This window comes from Macrobrachium nipponense, chromosome 11 (genome assembly GCF_015104395.2).
Source record: "Macrobrachium nipponense isolate FS-2020 chromosome 11, ASM1510439v2, whole genome shotgun sequence".
Taxonomy (NCBI): Eukaryota; Metazoa; Arthropoda; class Malacostraca; order Decapoda; family Palaemonidae; genus Macrobrachium; species Macrobrachium nipponense.
The window spans coordinates 39,016,804-39,033,055 of record NC_061087.1 but is presented as its reverse complement, the minus strand read 5'-3'; the positions used below and the strand labels follow the sequence as shown (position 1 = coordinate 39,033,055).

The window sequence follows — 16,252 nt, the reverse complement described above, 5'->3', positions numbered from 1 at the left end:
AGCGAAATCAAGTCATAAGCAAGCATATTGGGTTCAAGGATCATAGTGCAGTTTGTTCCTTAAGTCTACGTTCTTAGCAAAGAACGAGAACCCTTCCAACCCTTGGCCGAGGACGTTCGAGATCAAGGGGTTGTCGGAGCTAGTGGGACCTGAAGCTGAGAGAGTCCTGTGTCCTGTCAGGGCTCTCAAGTTTTTATTTGCAGAGAACCAGAGCATGCAGAGGTTCTTCGGAGAACTTGTGGTGCTCGGTGAAAACACCAGATCTTCCGATGTCAGAAGAATGCACTGGCGTTCTTCTTAAGAAGTACGGTTAAGGAAGCCCATGAAAAGGTAGTGGAAAGTGACATGGAGCTTCTGAAATAAAGTGAAAGCCCACGAGTTGAGGGCTATTGCTACTTCGGTGGCTTTTCACAAAAATATGGCAATCAAAGATATTTTGGGCGCCACTTATTGGCCGAAGCAATTCGGTGTTCGCTTCACACTACCTGCGGGAGGTGAAAGCAACATACGAAAATTGTTACTCGCCTCGGACCATACGTCGCTGCAGACACTGTTTTGGGGGCAGGAGGTAGCGCTCATCCTATCCTTTAATGGTTTAGGGGAGTTTTTAACTTGTGTTATGGTTGTGGGGTTGACCGCCTACGGCGGATCTCCCTTCCATTAGCTTAGTCTATGTGGGATACTTTTGGTAGGCTACGCCAGGTGTTTGGTTTTTACTTCGTTGCCCTCATTTGTATGGTCAATGGTCTAGTCACGTCGTGGTCTCGCCCCTGTTGACAGATCATCTGGAGTGCACCAGCTATATAGGTCTCTACCTCGCTGGCAACTCTAGTAGCACAAGCAGACTTACGCGGCAGTAACCACGAAGTCAGCTATGCTAACAGGTAAGGAAATCAAGATATCAATTATCTGCATATATATGTTTCCTAAAATCTTCTATTCTGTCTATCCCACCACCAAAGGTGGGATTCAGCTATATATATATTCTGACAGGTAAGTTTCATGAACAAAATGAATATTGTAATGATACAATTAAGTTTGTTCATACTTACCTGGCAGATATATATAATCAAGTACCCACCCACCTCCCCTCAGGAGACAGTGGAAATAAAATTATGAATAGAAAATGGGAATGATTCCTGATACCCGCCTCCCAGCGGCGGGAATGGGTACTAACCACCTGACTCCCACTGCGTGTGTCGTAAGTGTTTAAATTTCTGTCGGATTCGGAAAAATACAGCTATATATATATCTGTCAGGTAAGTATGAACAAACTTAATTGTATCATTACAATATCATATTTAAGAAATTTAGACTTTAATACCTGTTGGTCTACTAACGTGGCTGTTATAAGCTACATTGCCAAACTTCTTCTTGACTTATTATCCAACTACAGTTAGTCTGCCTCCTTCAGTTAGGTTTTCTTTATTCCAGTCATAAAATCCTACTTATCCTTCCCATGGGCTGCCCAGAAGCAGGAGACCATTCCGGGACAAGGCTGACTTTTTCTACAATTTACAATCACTTGAGGAATCAATTTTTTTGTCTCATTGTATAATTAGTTTTGTTAGTGAGCCTAGGCTAAATTTTGGGCATTTGCGTAATTCATTTACATAATGAGAAACTGTGTCATTCTTATCCTAACCTATGGTTAAAACCATATGTGATTTAAAATCTTTATGTAGTGTTATTTTCTGTATTATAAATCATCCTTTACTCATCAAATTTCAGTTTTCTCACGAGCTTATGTTTCTTACAAGCTGTTTACCCTCATCTGACCTCATGTAGGAAGCGGTGGCAAAATGTTTGCCACATCTACACGATATCCCAACTCAAGTCAAGGTTTTATGAATCAAATCTGGTAAAAGTGGCTGCATCTAAAATGTACTACATGTTTGTAGTCATTTTGGTTTGACTTTAGGTTGTCACTGATCATGATTATGTAAATGCAATCTGTTATGCATATTCACCAAAATAACTCTACTTTTTTAAAGGAATTATCAAGTATTTTCTATAGCGTATGATGTCACCATGAGAGTTACTGACAGATTTAATTATGGGGTGGCTTGGATTGCATATAACAACAGTAATATTTCTCATTACTTTTTGGGAGATACAGCAATTATTGAGCAGCTTTAAAATATTTCAATGGGTTTAATATTCTTTTACCATAGTATATTGGGCCATCAGTGCCTGTTGTTCCTGCTTCATTTTCTTCATGCATTACAGTAATGTAACTCATTTTACAGTTTAAGAAAAACATAAACCTGCTTCCTTATGAATTCTGAAACAAACCTGATATGTCAAGTCAAATCCTGTGGCTTATTGTAAAGCCTTCAACAAGAGTATCTTGTTGAAATCTGTTTGCCACATTTTTATTCAAGTAACTTATAAGAAGCTGTAGAACTACGTACTCTGTTGAAAATTTTTGAAATGCAGATAGTGCCCTGTGTCTCTGTGTGTGTGATATAACCCATGCTGTTCCTACAGGAATATAGAAAGGTCACCTCTCACATTCAGAGTCCTTGTACTGTGCAGGCGCTGGACGGCCTTATACTGACTGAGAAAAACAAGTGGATAATCGTTAAGGCCACAAGGCCATTTGAACAGCTAAGCACTAATAGCTTTTGACTTCTGTATTAAAAACTGATGAATTCTGACTTCCTTTTGCATATCCGTATAGGAACATGACTGCTTGCACTTACTTTGTTTTTACTATGTAAGTACACTGTTATTGTGGAATGAGATCATTTGAAAAATCATGGGACTTCCACCACTGTCCAGCTCCCAAAAGAAGCAGGCCTTGGCAGTTACATGCAATACAACAGTATTACCTTGCATCTAGATACCTCAGTAAGTCAAAGTAGGATTTTATTTTAGCCCATAGTTTTCATTCAGTCAGATCTCCTTTGTACAGCTTCCAACAACTTTCTTCACAGAAGGCATTTCTTCTGCTAGAAGTAATTTCTTTACTGCTTCACTGCTTAATTGGCTATCAGTTCCTTGCTCTGTTTTACTTCATTGACATGTTTGAAAGCATCATGTATGTTCCTTTGCTTGACAAAGTTGAATTTATTCAGGCAACCCACAAAGCTGTAATGCTTAACCTAACTCCTGTTGTTAAACAATATGAGACTGCACTTATTAATGGAAAGAGCAGAGACTACTTCAGTTAAGGTATGTAAATTAATACCCTCTACCGTTGATCTGGAATTGCTTCTGATGAAAGTTTTGGATGCAGGTAAGGAATTGGTCAGGTCAGCTAATATAGTTTACTATAATTACTTGGGACATTCATTCATTAACACGTATGTATGTTGTGCCAAATAGTTTAAGCTTGCCTGCAGATCCATCCAGTGCTGAAGCTATTTGGAACCCGTACCAGAACCTAGACAAGAGCACCTAAATCATTTTCATTATCAAAAATGAGTAATTCTTCGAAGAGGCAGAAGAATGAAGGGGTGATCATTATTCAGTTTTTGTTAGTTGGTTATGAAAACATATTTTATACCCTTAAGATTTATTTTTCATGTTTCTATAATTAAATAAATAAAAACATGGTGGTGGTTTATTTCCAGTTCTTATAAGGCTTATTGGTCATTAAATCTGGGAGGCCTTCTTCAAGCTGACCACTTCATATCCCTATCATTTGATAGCATAGACAGGAAATGCATCAAGAAGTGACTTTAGACCAGTAATTTATTGAGCGCTAGGATATCTTTGTAGGGACGTACAGTTATAATTCCCTTGACGACGTAATATGTAACCTACAAAGCAGATTCCAGATGGTGGGTGTCCCTGGACAAGGATAAGTTGACTACTAAAATGTAGGCCATGGTGATGATGACTAACATTTCTTTATACAAAGTTATATGTTTTGTTTTGTTAATTTGTGCAGCTATTTCCTTTGTGGTAATTTTCTTTTATTTTTATTTGTTCTAGATATGGCAGAATTTATCTTGAAGAATTTGAGAACTGGTAACATACACTGCAACAGTATGTCTTTTGATGACTCTACTGGGTGATGCTTCAGGTATCAAAGATGACGGCTTCAGGTATTTTTTTTATTACTGTAGCTTCCATTGGAGTTTGGGTTTTTGTACATGCAACTTCCCCGGCAGATATATACTTAGCTTATGTCTCTGACGTCCGACAGAAATTCAGTTTCGCGGCACACGCTGCAGGTAGGTCAGGTGATCTACCCCTGCCGCTGGGTGGCAGGAATAGGAACCGTTCCCGTTCTAGAACCAGATTTTCTCTGTCGCGGTAGTGTCAACATAGTTGTTGCTACCTCCTGACTTGATTTTCGTTTTCATCGCCATCGATCTTCTGGGCTGTCTTTTGAGGGGAAGTACTGGGTCTTTGGTTCGGCATACGCTTTTATTAACTTTTTAATGAATTTGGCTTCGAAAATTTCGAAGAATATATGACGTGTAACTACCGAAATTTTCGGTTAGACACTCACATAGTTGCAAGAAAGGGAAATATTAATATTTATACATTAATATGTGTAATAAGTGTTAGAATTGATTGAGGAAATATACTGACTTCCTACTTTAGGGAGTCAGTAAAGCATGTAACTAGATACGTTTCTTTTAAAAGTTTTTTAGAAACTCGTACTAACGAGCAATTAGAGTATTAACAGTACTAGTAGTGTTGCATCCTCATCACCTTCTTACTTCGCAGAAACTTCAAATTCATAATTGCAATTTGAAGACAAGGATTGTGGCTCAAAATGCGAGCTATTGAAAGGTGAGAAGTTGATTACTAGTGTTCCCCCATTGCAGTGGAGGGTGCGTCTGATCGGCTCTGTCTCGCTCCCAGGCCTAGACCTCTTTCAAGCTCCCAAGCCCAGGGGAGAAGGAATGTCGAAAGCCGTAAGGGGTTTCAGAGAATCCCCACCGGTCAGGCGTCCCTCGGCAGGTTCTGTAGAGCGTCCCAGACTGCCAAGGATAGCCATTGAAAAGGCATCCTTAAAAAAAAGTGCGTCTCTTCATCTTACATCCGAAAAGACGAAGAAGGTATATGTTTTGATGATCTAGCGCGTTCTCTGAAAACTAAGAGAACACTGAGCAAGAGCCAGCCAGGAACTTAGGAAGCCGCGTTCCCAGCAAGCTAGCGTGAGCCACGTCCAACAGCCAGCAGTGAGCCGCGTTCCAGAAAACAGACTAGCGCGAGCCGTGTTCCTACACCAAACGCGAGCCGCGTTCTAGCAACTGAGCGCGGAGCCCGTTCTAGAAAATTTTTCTTGCTCAAGGCGCCTTTTCAAAAGAGACGAAGCGCCAAGCCTGGGCGCAAATTGCAACAGAAAAAAACAGACGGCTAGAGCAAGGAGCCTTATAGTACAGTGGCAATCAGAACGATCCTTCCATTGAACGTTTCGGGCAAGAGGCTCTTTCTAAAAGGGGTCTAGTAGGCGCTCGGAAAAAACTATCAGGGCGCACGGGACCTTCCACACAAGCGAACGTTCCAGGAGCGAGTCTCCTTTCTAGCGTGCGGAACATTCCAGGCGCGCGGAACTATTCAGGCCGCTAGGCGCAAGGAGCCAAGGCGCCAGGATATTCCAAATCTTCTTAAGAGAGAGAGGTCAGTCGCGAGGCTCCTCTTTGAGTAATGCGGACACACTCCTTCATTCATGCTCTTCCCTCGTTATGAAGAGGCAAGCGCTTTGGGAGTTTTTCTTATAAGAATCTCATCGACGTTTGGGTATGATGGCGGATAGGAAATATCTACTTCCTTCCGTAAACCCTACAGACGAACGGGAATTCTGTCTCTTCCGCGATTTATGAGGAAATCACGAAAGATTTAAAGAGTTCCTGGATTAACTTTCTTCCTTAAGGAGATATATATTAACGAAAAGAACGAAGACAGTAAAAATTTTTCCTTTATCTGCCTCGGCAGGGAAAGAAGGTAGTTGAGTATCTGCTGTATGAGAATACGATACGGCAAATCACACATACCGTAGTTACTTCTTTGTAGAGCAACTCAATTATCAGTATCCTTCCCAAGGAATTTCCTAGGAAGGACTACGCTTAAAGGGATTGTTAAGACAACACCTACTTAGCTTCTAGATTTATCGAAGTCTTGTTTCGCTTAAATATGCATTAATAAGAACTTCCTGAAGTTCGATAATTTTATAAGATTCCTTTATTCAAGGTGAGTAGCTGGCAACTCTGGAAGAGTAAGGCCAGACGGCTAACGGAGACTGCTATCGCGCCTTAGAGAGTCGAGACCAACGCAGTAACATGTAGGTGTCGGTCATGAGTGGTTGGTTACATGTCTCTCTCCTGCGGGATGGAATAACTAACCGTGTCTCTCCCCTACAATCGCGGTTTTAGCCTCGGATTGAGGGGATAGTTAAGCAAACATAAATAAAAATATTGTCTGCCTTTTGCTAAGAAGCTTTCAATAAGAAAGATATTACAACCTTTCAATGCTGTTACCGTAGGTAACATTATTAAAGGATTCTAACGCAGCGGAACTCTATATTATATGATGCTCTCATGCTTACGAAAGCATGGCTTATTAGAGTACATGCTTAGTGAGAAGATGAATGTAGTAGAAGAGAATTCACTTTAAGACTACGGTATGGTTCAAGTCTTATGGCGCATACCAGAGGTTAACTACAGAATTCCTAGTATTCCTTACAAAGGTTTCCTAGATTAATGCTGTTTACCACAATGTGACAGTATTATAAACGGAGTCTAATACGGCAGAGCACGAAATAAATATAATTCTCTCATCCTTTCGAGAAACGCACACAACCTTTTTAGAATCGGATATGCTCAAGAGAAGATGGGTGAGTCGGATGGGAAACATTCTCTTAGTGGCAGAAGTTGTTTCCCTGAATGGACTATACTACGTATATAAAAGTTTTTTCCTACTAAGAACGGAATTAACACGTGAAGGATGTCGGGTACCATAAGGGCACAGATGTTCTGGCACATAACCTTAAAAGAACTAGAAGGAAGCGCCAGCCTGGCGCAATGCGCCAGAAGTACCATCCAAGATATTTTTCTCGTTTTAGCGAGTTATTAACCTAAGAGTCCAGTGTGGTTGGTTTGGTGTTTGCTTCTCACCTCGGTGGGTCGCGGGTTCGATTCTCGGCCATTCCATTGAGGAGTGAGAGATGTGGATTTTTGGTGATAGAAGTTCACTCTCGACGTGGTTCGGAAGTCACGTAAAAAACACCATGCAAACAAACAAACAAACCAGTAGCCTCTCGGAGGCTCGGTAACGGCAAGATTCGTTCCTGATTTCGTTACCCATTTAATCGGAAAGGGGTCGCTTACAAGGAATGATGAAATGATTTTTTTTAATCACTTAGGCCAATTCCACGACTCTCTCATATCGCAAAGAGCATGAGAATCTCTTTTTTCGCCCCTGTTCGCGTTAACAAAAGAGAACCTATTTGGGAACAGGACAGGAACGTAACGATCCTTAAAGGTTCGATGCAAGATTTTGCATGTCCGTGAGAACCTTCTCGATCGAAGATAATAACTGTTAACGTATGTCTAACATTTATTGAAAAGAGTTTTTGAGAACCTGCGGAAAGTCTTCATAGATCTCTTCGCAAGGTAGAAGACGAACAGGCTTCCTATAGACTGCTTCCTTTCCTCGAACCAAGAGAGGTAGCAATATACGACATCTTTAATTTAAAGAAGGGGAATAAACTTTGGTCTTTTTTTTTCCCCTAGTTATAAATTCTTAACAGATATTAAGATAAATGGGCGTCAAAGGAAGAGAGGATGAATGCCTCATTTGGCCTTAGAGAGGTTGGATTCACAAAGAAGTCACGTTCTTCTCACAGCATGTTTCGTAAGGCTTTTCCAAGAGTATCTGGATATTCTATCAGAATCTATTATAAATAGACCTGAAAAACCTCTCCACTCTGAGTCTTTCCACGTGCAGACTGACCAGAAGTGGACATGAATGAGAGGATTTTTCAAGGTAAATGACAATAGTCATGGCTAAGACATAGAATTGCTGCAGATCGTGCTAGATGGAATGAGGAAACTGTCCTCTTCCGATACCTCTGTGAACCACATAGCGAGGTTTTTTCTTCACTTTCAGAGGGAAGAATCACCTATGTATATATCTGCTATCAAAGAACGCAGTAAAAGGCTATACTCTGTCTCTACAAGTGGGAATTAGAGATAACAGAGGATTAAGATCTTCGGGATCTATACGATACCGCAATACGACAAGAGTAGGATATCATGTACTTCGAATGGAATTTTTTTTGTGGCCACAGATTCCGTGTTCCGACAAAATGGACTGCTCCTCATCAAACTTCTTTGAGGAAGTTTATGAAGGAATTCTTTGTTTCTCTTAGCCCTAAACGACGAGAAGACAAGTGAATTTTTTGTGCATTGGAATCTCGCATCAGATTCAATGGAGACTCGGCAATGGGTTCTTGCCAGCATAGTATGTCTGGCAAAAGAACTAAATCCCTCTATTCCTGACGCAACGCTTTCGAGATAGAAGTTTAGTTGCCCAGGCAGGGTACTTACATTTTCATCTACAGAAGAAGAGATGGTTTAAACGTTTGCCTACAGAGTCTTCGGGGTGCGATGAGGGCTCAAAAATGCTTCCCAGAAGGTATTCAGAAGAATACAATAAGAGCTAGAAATCAGGGTTCCGCCCAATTTCAGCTCAGAGTCTCCTTCGACTTCCAGACTCCTCCCTTTCCTTCGGGCAAGGATGGGAAGAGTTCTGCAACGAGGAACCTCCATCAACATGTAAAAGAAAGAATTCTCGTTAGCAAAAGAAGTGTTCACGAAGGATCCTCCTCGGAGGAGACTCTTCTCTCTCGTATTGTTAGATATCCTGTCGTCTACTGGGTGTAGCTGACTAAAAATCACCTCCCCTTGCCAGGGGCCAAAGCTCAAAGGGGAAAGAATTTCTTCCACCTTCTCCAGTCTCCTGATAAACTATGTGGTTGTTCAGGACTCTCGGACAATGTAGCGCCAGCCAAGCGCCAAATGCCAATACAGGCGAAAAACGCCAGAGGCGGACAGTTCCAAGGAACTCTGTCATGGCCGGATACTGAGAAGGAAGCTGGCCTCCAACCTGGCGCAAATGCGCCAGAGGGCAACAAATCGGACAGATATAAGAGTGTCCGATGTGGACATCGCCAGACAGGCCTAGAGACTCTTCCAAGCTCGAAGCTCCAGCAAGTGTGGAGGAGCCAAGCCAGGCGCGAGGCACCAGCCAGGCTCTAGGAGCCAGCCAGGCTCTAGGAGCCAGCCAGGCTCTAGGAGCCAGCCAGGCTCTAGGAGCCAGCCAGGCTCTAGGAGCCAGCCAGGCTCTAGGAGCCAGCCAGGCTCTAGAAGCCAGCCAGGCGCCATCCAGGTGCCAGGCTCCTTCAAGGCTAGGCTCCGTCAGGATTGAGGATCCATCCAGGCGCAAGGCTCCTTCCAGTAAAGAGAAACCTAAAGCTCTGTCATGTAAGAGGGCTATCCCCCATTGATATGATACAGGTAAGGCTCTGCCATGTAAGTGGGTCAGCCCCCATTGGCACGATCCGAGAAGGCTCTGTCGTGTAAGCGGGTTAGCCCCCATTGACATGATCCAAGGGTTTGGGTGCAGGTCATAGGTCCCTACCTCGCTGAAACTCTTGAGGCATGCAGACCTCATAGACAGTAATCATGAAGTCTTCTGCCAAGCTCCAGGCGCAAGGCGCCAGCCAGACGCAAGGCTTCCAGCCAGGCGCGAAGGCGCTAGCCAGGAGGGAGGAGCCAATCAGGCGCCAGCCAGGCGCGAGGCGCCAGCCAGGCGCAAGGCTCCAGCCAGGCTCTAGGCGCCATTCAGGGCGCAAGGCTCCAGCCAAGGCGCGAGGCGCTAGCCAGGCTCCAGGCTTTCACCCAGAAGAGATCTATATCAAAGAATGCCCTGGCCTTCTTTGAGACAATGTGATCTCCTAAGCACTTGACAAGTGCATGATGATTCCTTCAAACAGCTGAGAATTAAAAGCGCATGGAGTGCGAGCTTTTCTGTATTCTTGTTCTTTCCTTAAAACAATTAAAAATGTCATAAGGACATATTAGCTGTCCACATACGGGAGATGCAAACTCTGTGTTGACTTCCCATATCCGAAGGATGTCAAAGATAACCTACGAGAGATCCTTCTCTCTTGGTTTGATACGTGTCTGCGGATACATTGCTGGGATAGAGAGCCGATACTGATCCTTAACTAGTGAGTTAAATTTTAGTTAACGTCGTGTTTTTTCTTTGGGTTGTTTGAAAGGAGTTTGGGGATAACTCTTTTTCAACTTAAGCACTAACCCTCGTGTTAGGATCAGGTGATCGGGATTGGTGTGTGCTCCTTAAATTATGCCACTAGGCATAGGCATATTGTCATGTAAGAGGCTCTGTCGAGTAAATGGATAAGACCCCATCGACAGACCCACAAGAACCCTTAGCCATAGGTACAATCCTCGCTGAGGCTCTTGAGGCGAAGCAGATTCCTAGGCATTAGCCATGGAATCTTCCGCCTGAACAAGTAGGAACCAAGGTTTTATTATTTATTACCTACAACGTATGTTGTTTACCTGTCTATTCAGTAAATAGTTGTCTCTTACCCACCACCAAGGGTGTCAATCAGCTAAGTATATATCTCGGCCGGGGAAGTTGCATGTACAAAAATGATATTGTTAGAATACAATAAAGTTTTGTACATACTTACCCGGCAGATATATACGATGAAGGGTGGCCACCCAGCCTCCCCTCAGGAGACAGGTGGAAGAGAAAATCTGGTTCTAGAACGGGAACGGTTCCTATTCCTGGCCACCCAGCGGCAGGGGGGTAGATCACCTGACCTACCTGCAGCGTGTGCGCGAAATTCGAATTTCTGTCGGACGTCAGAGACATAAGCTAAGTATATATCTGCCGGGTAAGTATGTACAAAACTTTATTGTATTCTAACAATATCATTTTGTTTAGTACATGTTTTCCTAAATTACACTAAATGAAGAACATTTAGTGCAATACTAGGATTTCATTATAGTGCTTGAATTGAATATTGAATTGTTCCTATATGTATACAAACCCTCAGTCCTCTACATTAGGAACTTTCAGCAAGGCTGGAAATTGGCTGTTCAATTTCAAAGGTGGTTTTAGGTAGTTAACTACTGTCCAGTAAGTTTGGGAGTCCCTCCCGACCAGACGTAAACATTTCCAATTTGCTTTTGGGCCGCTGTCAAGTGAGGATGCGTATCCACCTCTCTGTCTGACTGCTGTTGAATGTGTTTTCAACCGTTTATTCCTGGTGGGGACTTCTTTTCCTGTTTTTGTGAAAAAATGCTGAATATTGCATTTTGTTTGGGGGTTTTGTGATTTTGTGATATACCAGTTGCTAACCCAAAAGGGAATCCAATGAGCCACGTAATGGGAGGAGTCCCTCCCTTTGCTCCCAGCACATATTCCCCCAGGAATGGAGAGGGAAAAAAAAATTGGCAGTAAGTTGCCACTCATTCTTAGATGTTGGGACCCCCACGGTCCCTTTGTTGCTAAATGCCAGTTCGTCAAAGGTAAAGAAAGATGATGGGGGTTGTCTGGCGACCAGGACATCCCCATATTCCAGTAGGCCTACTTCTTTCTCATCTGAGGGGGGAATAATTTGGCCTCTCGGGGCAAGGAGGAAACTCCATCCTTACTAACCCGAACCTTAATTGTTTTCCCTCAGTTTTGGTGGTGATGGTTTCAGGTTTCTGGGGGGACCTATCAGCAAGGCCTGGTTTGACCAACTAGGACCCTCCCTGGCAACTCCCTACTTTGCAAGGGCCTAGTGTCCACCACTTCTCTTAGTAAATCAGTAACTGTCATGTTAGGCAGTTGGGTGGTGAACAACTTCAAACAGTGACTAACCCTCTAAGGCTTTGCCGTCAGTCCCTTCTATGGTGGTTTGCCCAATCACCCCAACCTAATTTATACCGCAGCACTGGGTAATGTGCCCTCTAACCCCCATAGTTTTTTTGGACCCCAGCCCCTTCAGTTCCAAACCTTCAACCTGGGCCTCCACTGTGTTGTCAACCCCCTCCCCTGCCATGTTTGTTCCTATTGTATCCCAACCAGGTCCCCACCACTCAACAGGGTTTTCCCTCCCGGTGGTCCTGGGGCTTCCTAAACATTAGCTTCCTTATCTCTAGTTGGGGGAGCCTCCTGCTGTTGCTTCCTGCTCCTTGTTCCCTTACCTGTTTGCCCATTGCTTCCTTGGAGTGGGGGATCTTTACTGCCATCCTTGAGGAAACCTGACAAAAAAGAAGCTGGAAGAAAGAAGAAGAAGTTCGTCATGTGTCGTTCATTCCTTCCTTGTTGACTTCCAGCTTCAATTCATTTGTTGTCTGCTACCTTCCTCCCCTTTTCTCCTTTCTAAGGCCTTAAAAAAAACTGCTGGGAAGAAAGAAGAAGGTAGTTTCTTCTTCCCCTAAGAAGGTCTTGGCCACAGGATTCTTCTAAGGGTTCCTGCTTCCTTGTGCTTATTAAGGAACAGGTTGGGTTCTTCGTTGGAGGTCTTCCTGTTCCTTCTGGGAAGGGAAACCGTTACCGCTATCCCCAGGGTGTCTAAGCATAAACAGGAGCCCACATGGAGCCCACAGTTTGCACACCTGCTGGAATAGTCCTAGAGATTTCCCTACCTCTAAGTCTAAAGGGGACTGATTGGGTGGCTTGGTTCACTGAGGCTTCCCCACCCGTCGTGGATGTTTGAGTCTTCTTACCTGTTCACAAAAAACTTCAGGTGGCTGAGCTAAAGAAAAGGATTGAGTCATGCAGGGGTTGTTTGGCCCCTTTTCCTTTGTGATGCTTCTCGTTGCGGTTTTCTCCATGGTCCCAGGAGCGAGGTTGGATGGACCTCGCAAGAGAACTAGTTCGGAGGTTGCCCTTTCCAGTCTTCTTGGCGAGGTTTTCGACCTCAAAAGGGAACGGACTTGGATGCATCGAGAGGGATGGTTCTCGAGTTCTCGATAAGCCCAGGGTTGCTCACTCCAAGTACCACTCAAGCTTGCACCTCATGTTCGTGGTGATCGCTCCAGGCCTTAGTGGTGGGTGGAGGTGACCCATTCTGTGGGAGGCGACGAATCCAGGAAAATTATTTTCCAGGATTACGACGCCATAGTTGCTGATCTGGCGCAAGAAATATGATGAATGCAAAAATGCAAAACAAATACAATATTTGAAGGAAGGTTTTTTTTGATGAAAAAAAAATGCAATAAGGAATGCAGTTTACATAGGTTTTTTGTTTTAATGCCACCCAAACGAATTTAAAAAATAAGGTTTTTCTTAGAATTTTTTTGATGATGTTTCTGGCTTATGATGATTTTTCGGGAGTTACAACGCATTCTCAAGAAACGGAAACTTCCCCATCGTAAATCCCCGGGGGGGACTTTGTCTGTAATTTGAAAACCCCTCATAAAAATGCTGAAAAATGGCTTATTTTTGGTAGGTAAAACTCAAGAAAAGTCCACAAAAAATTTTTTTATTTACCTGGCCTTTTTTGGTTTTTTTAATTAGTTTTTGATCTCAAAAAAAAGTTCATTTTTTTTATTTTAATTACATTTCTGCTATGAAAAAAAAACCCACGGAATTTGTGGGATATTTTCCTCATAGAAGAATACTGCGAATAAGGCGGAATTTTCCTTCCTTTGCATAATGGGTAAGATATGGTCCAGAGAAGAAATCTGCAAAATCTGTGAGCCCGCGAAATTATTGGGAGAAATGCAAAATTTAACAGGGGCCCCACTTGTTAACGAACGTTCCAAGGTTTACTGGCGCTTTTCAATTATTCAATTCCTTCAAATTATTTTCTGGTTTACTGGACACATGTTCCAGGGTTACTGGCACTTACTTAACAACGCCAAATCTGACGGAAGAAATATCACTCCAAAAAGAACAAGAAATTAATCAATATTTGAATTTTTTTTTTTTTGTTTTTTTTTTGAAAAAATGCACTTTTACAATTTTTTTTAATTTTAACAACCAAAAGCATTAAAAAGTTAAGGTTTTGTTCTTATGGATTTTTGACCAATTTTTATGTGACAATTTGTTCGGGCTTTACAAAATGATTTTTGGGGCTTTGAATGAACGTCTAACCAATAATTGGAAACCCCACCTGTCCATCAAACTGCTGGGGACATGGGCTGTGTTCCAGGTGGGAATCCAAGGGGATCCAGGCGATATCTAATGGGAAATCCAAGCGGATCTTGTGGGATCCGAACACCCAGAAGGAACCAATGGAGTTGTGGGAGTGTCTAACGCAATACAGTTGCTATGAGTGTTCCAAAACTGTATGCATGCGGCCATTACCTCCAGCAAGTGCTCGCTCATTCATCTCTGGTTTTGGTTTCCCATTGCTAGCTTGGAGAGGGTGTTCGACTTCTCACTTTAATCTTCGTATTTTTGTTCCATATAGAAAACCTTACCTGGGCAAGGATATTTAATATTAATAGCTGTTTTATTTGTTCAATCAGCAAAACTTACCCCCCCCCTGTCATATAATTATATAGCTGATAAATTTCCGGGACCACCCGACAGAAATTTTAAAAACTTACGACAAACGTCCACATGGTATGGGAGAGTCAGGTGGTTTAGATACCCATTTCCCGCCTTGGCTAGGGATGCGGGTTAACTTCAGGAACCAATTCCATTTTACCTATTTTCATTCAGTTAATTTTTCCTGTCGTTTCCGCTTGTTGTGTGAAAATTCTGTTTGTACAGGCAACCTCCCGTCCTGGATTATGGAAAACTTTTTTGCTACGTGAGTTATCCCTTTTATGGTTCTGGTTTTTTGGATTAATTTGGATTGGATCGGATGGCTCATGCCCACACGTTATTAGTGGATTGATTTGATTTTGGTTGGTTTGACTTTTCTTGGATAATATGTCCAGGGTCCTAGTACAGCTTAGCGCTAGGGTTTTCTGCTCTAAAAGAAACTGATTGTAGAGGTAGGCTACTGAAAAGCTTCATTAATACCCACATTACGGTATGGTAAACGAAGTTGCAGGGGAGCAAATGGAATGGTGTGTGATGAAAGCCGTTGCGAAATGGGAGTGCGGAAAAAGGACTAAACAGATTTCTGAGTGGAAAGGGCGTTATGAGACCCCTATTCTTAGGAAAGCTTGAAAAAGGGATAGGTTAACGGGGAGGTCTTCCTCCAGGAGTGTTTCTAGGCGGTGCAAGAAATTAAATGTTTTCCTCCATGTTAAACCCATCCACCTTTCTGCTTAACTGCCCCTCCTAACCCTTTGTAGTTTTTGCCCTCCCGGGCCCTTGAAGCCAGGTGTCTGTAGAAGAGTAATACTTTATCCCTTTAATATTGGAGTCGATTTCGTAAATCTAAAAGAATCGGAAAAGTGTTTGGCTCTTGGAGAGCAAAAGGTTGGACGTGCAAAAAAGAAAGTGCAGTGATATACCCTTGTGTAGTGGAAGGGTGTGTCCAGATTCGGGCCTCGTTTTCCGCCTTCTAAGGCCTGGACCTCTGCTTGTGGACGCATTTCCCAGGGGGGACCTGGGGGAGGGTGAGCATAGTCCCCCGGGAAAGCCGAAGGAGGGTTGCAAGTTCAACCCCCCACCCGATCTGACGTTCTGACCTTCGGCAGTTAACTGATTGAAAAAATCCCCAGGTCTGCCAGGGAGCGTGCGCGTGCCGTCGTCCTCCCAAGAGTGTTTTTCCGTCATCCGGAGGCTTCAATCCCCACGTTAAATAGGGTGGAGTTTCTCAAGGTTGCTTTCAACGGTCCGCTGGAAAAGGACGGGCTGGGGCGTAATGTTGACGCTTCCACGTCCTAGTTCTCTCGCTTTTGCGGATTGTTCGGCCTGGACAGTTGCGTTCGCTTGTTTTTCTTTTCCGCCGCAGGAAAAGGCGTTAGAAGAGTCCTTCGGAACTTGGATTCAGTTAGCTAGTGCAAAGCGAGCGATACCAGTTACGCTCCTACCAGAGCTCGGGGGGAAAGGAGGGCCGTACCTGGGAGGGATGGAGGGAGGGGGTCCGTCCCCCTCGCCGCTCTCCTGCTTCAAAACAGGATCAGGTTTCCCCTCCCCACCCGGAGCCAGTCAAAGGAAGATTCGCCAAACAAAGGACGGAGTGATTCAAGTCACTGCAGCAAGCAAGCTTCATGGACGCTTCTTGCTGCTAGAGGAGTTCTCCTTGTCCCGCGGTCCGTAGGAAGGATGAGGAAAGCTTCCTGTGTAGAAAGTTCAAAGAACCCGCTCTTTCTATCCCCTCGCTCGGCGCTCTCTCTTCGTTTCCGGAGTC

The 16,252-nt window shown here is 43.5% G+C and overlaps 1 long non-coding RNA gene across 2 annotated transcripts in view; it reads left to right on the top strand.

Moving 5' to 3' along the window:
- The window catches only part of LOC135205433 (uncharacterized), a 110,685-nt gene that overhangs the window by 17,230 nt on the left and 77,203 nt on the right, over positions 1-16,252 (top strand). For both annotated transcript variants that reach the window (XR_010312530.1, XR_010312531.1), the window contains exon 2: positions 3,943-4,055. This is a non-coding gene — a long non-coding RNA (uncharacterized LOC135205433). The remainder of the gene's footprint in view (positions 1-3,942; positions 4,056-16,252) is intronic.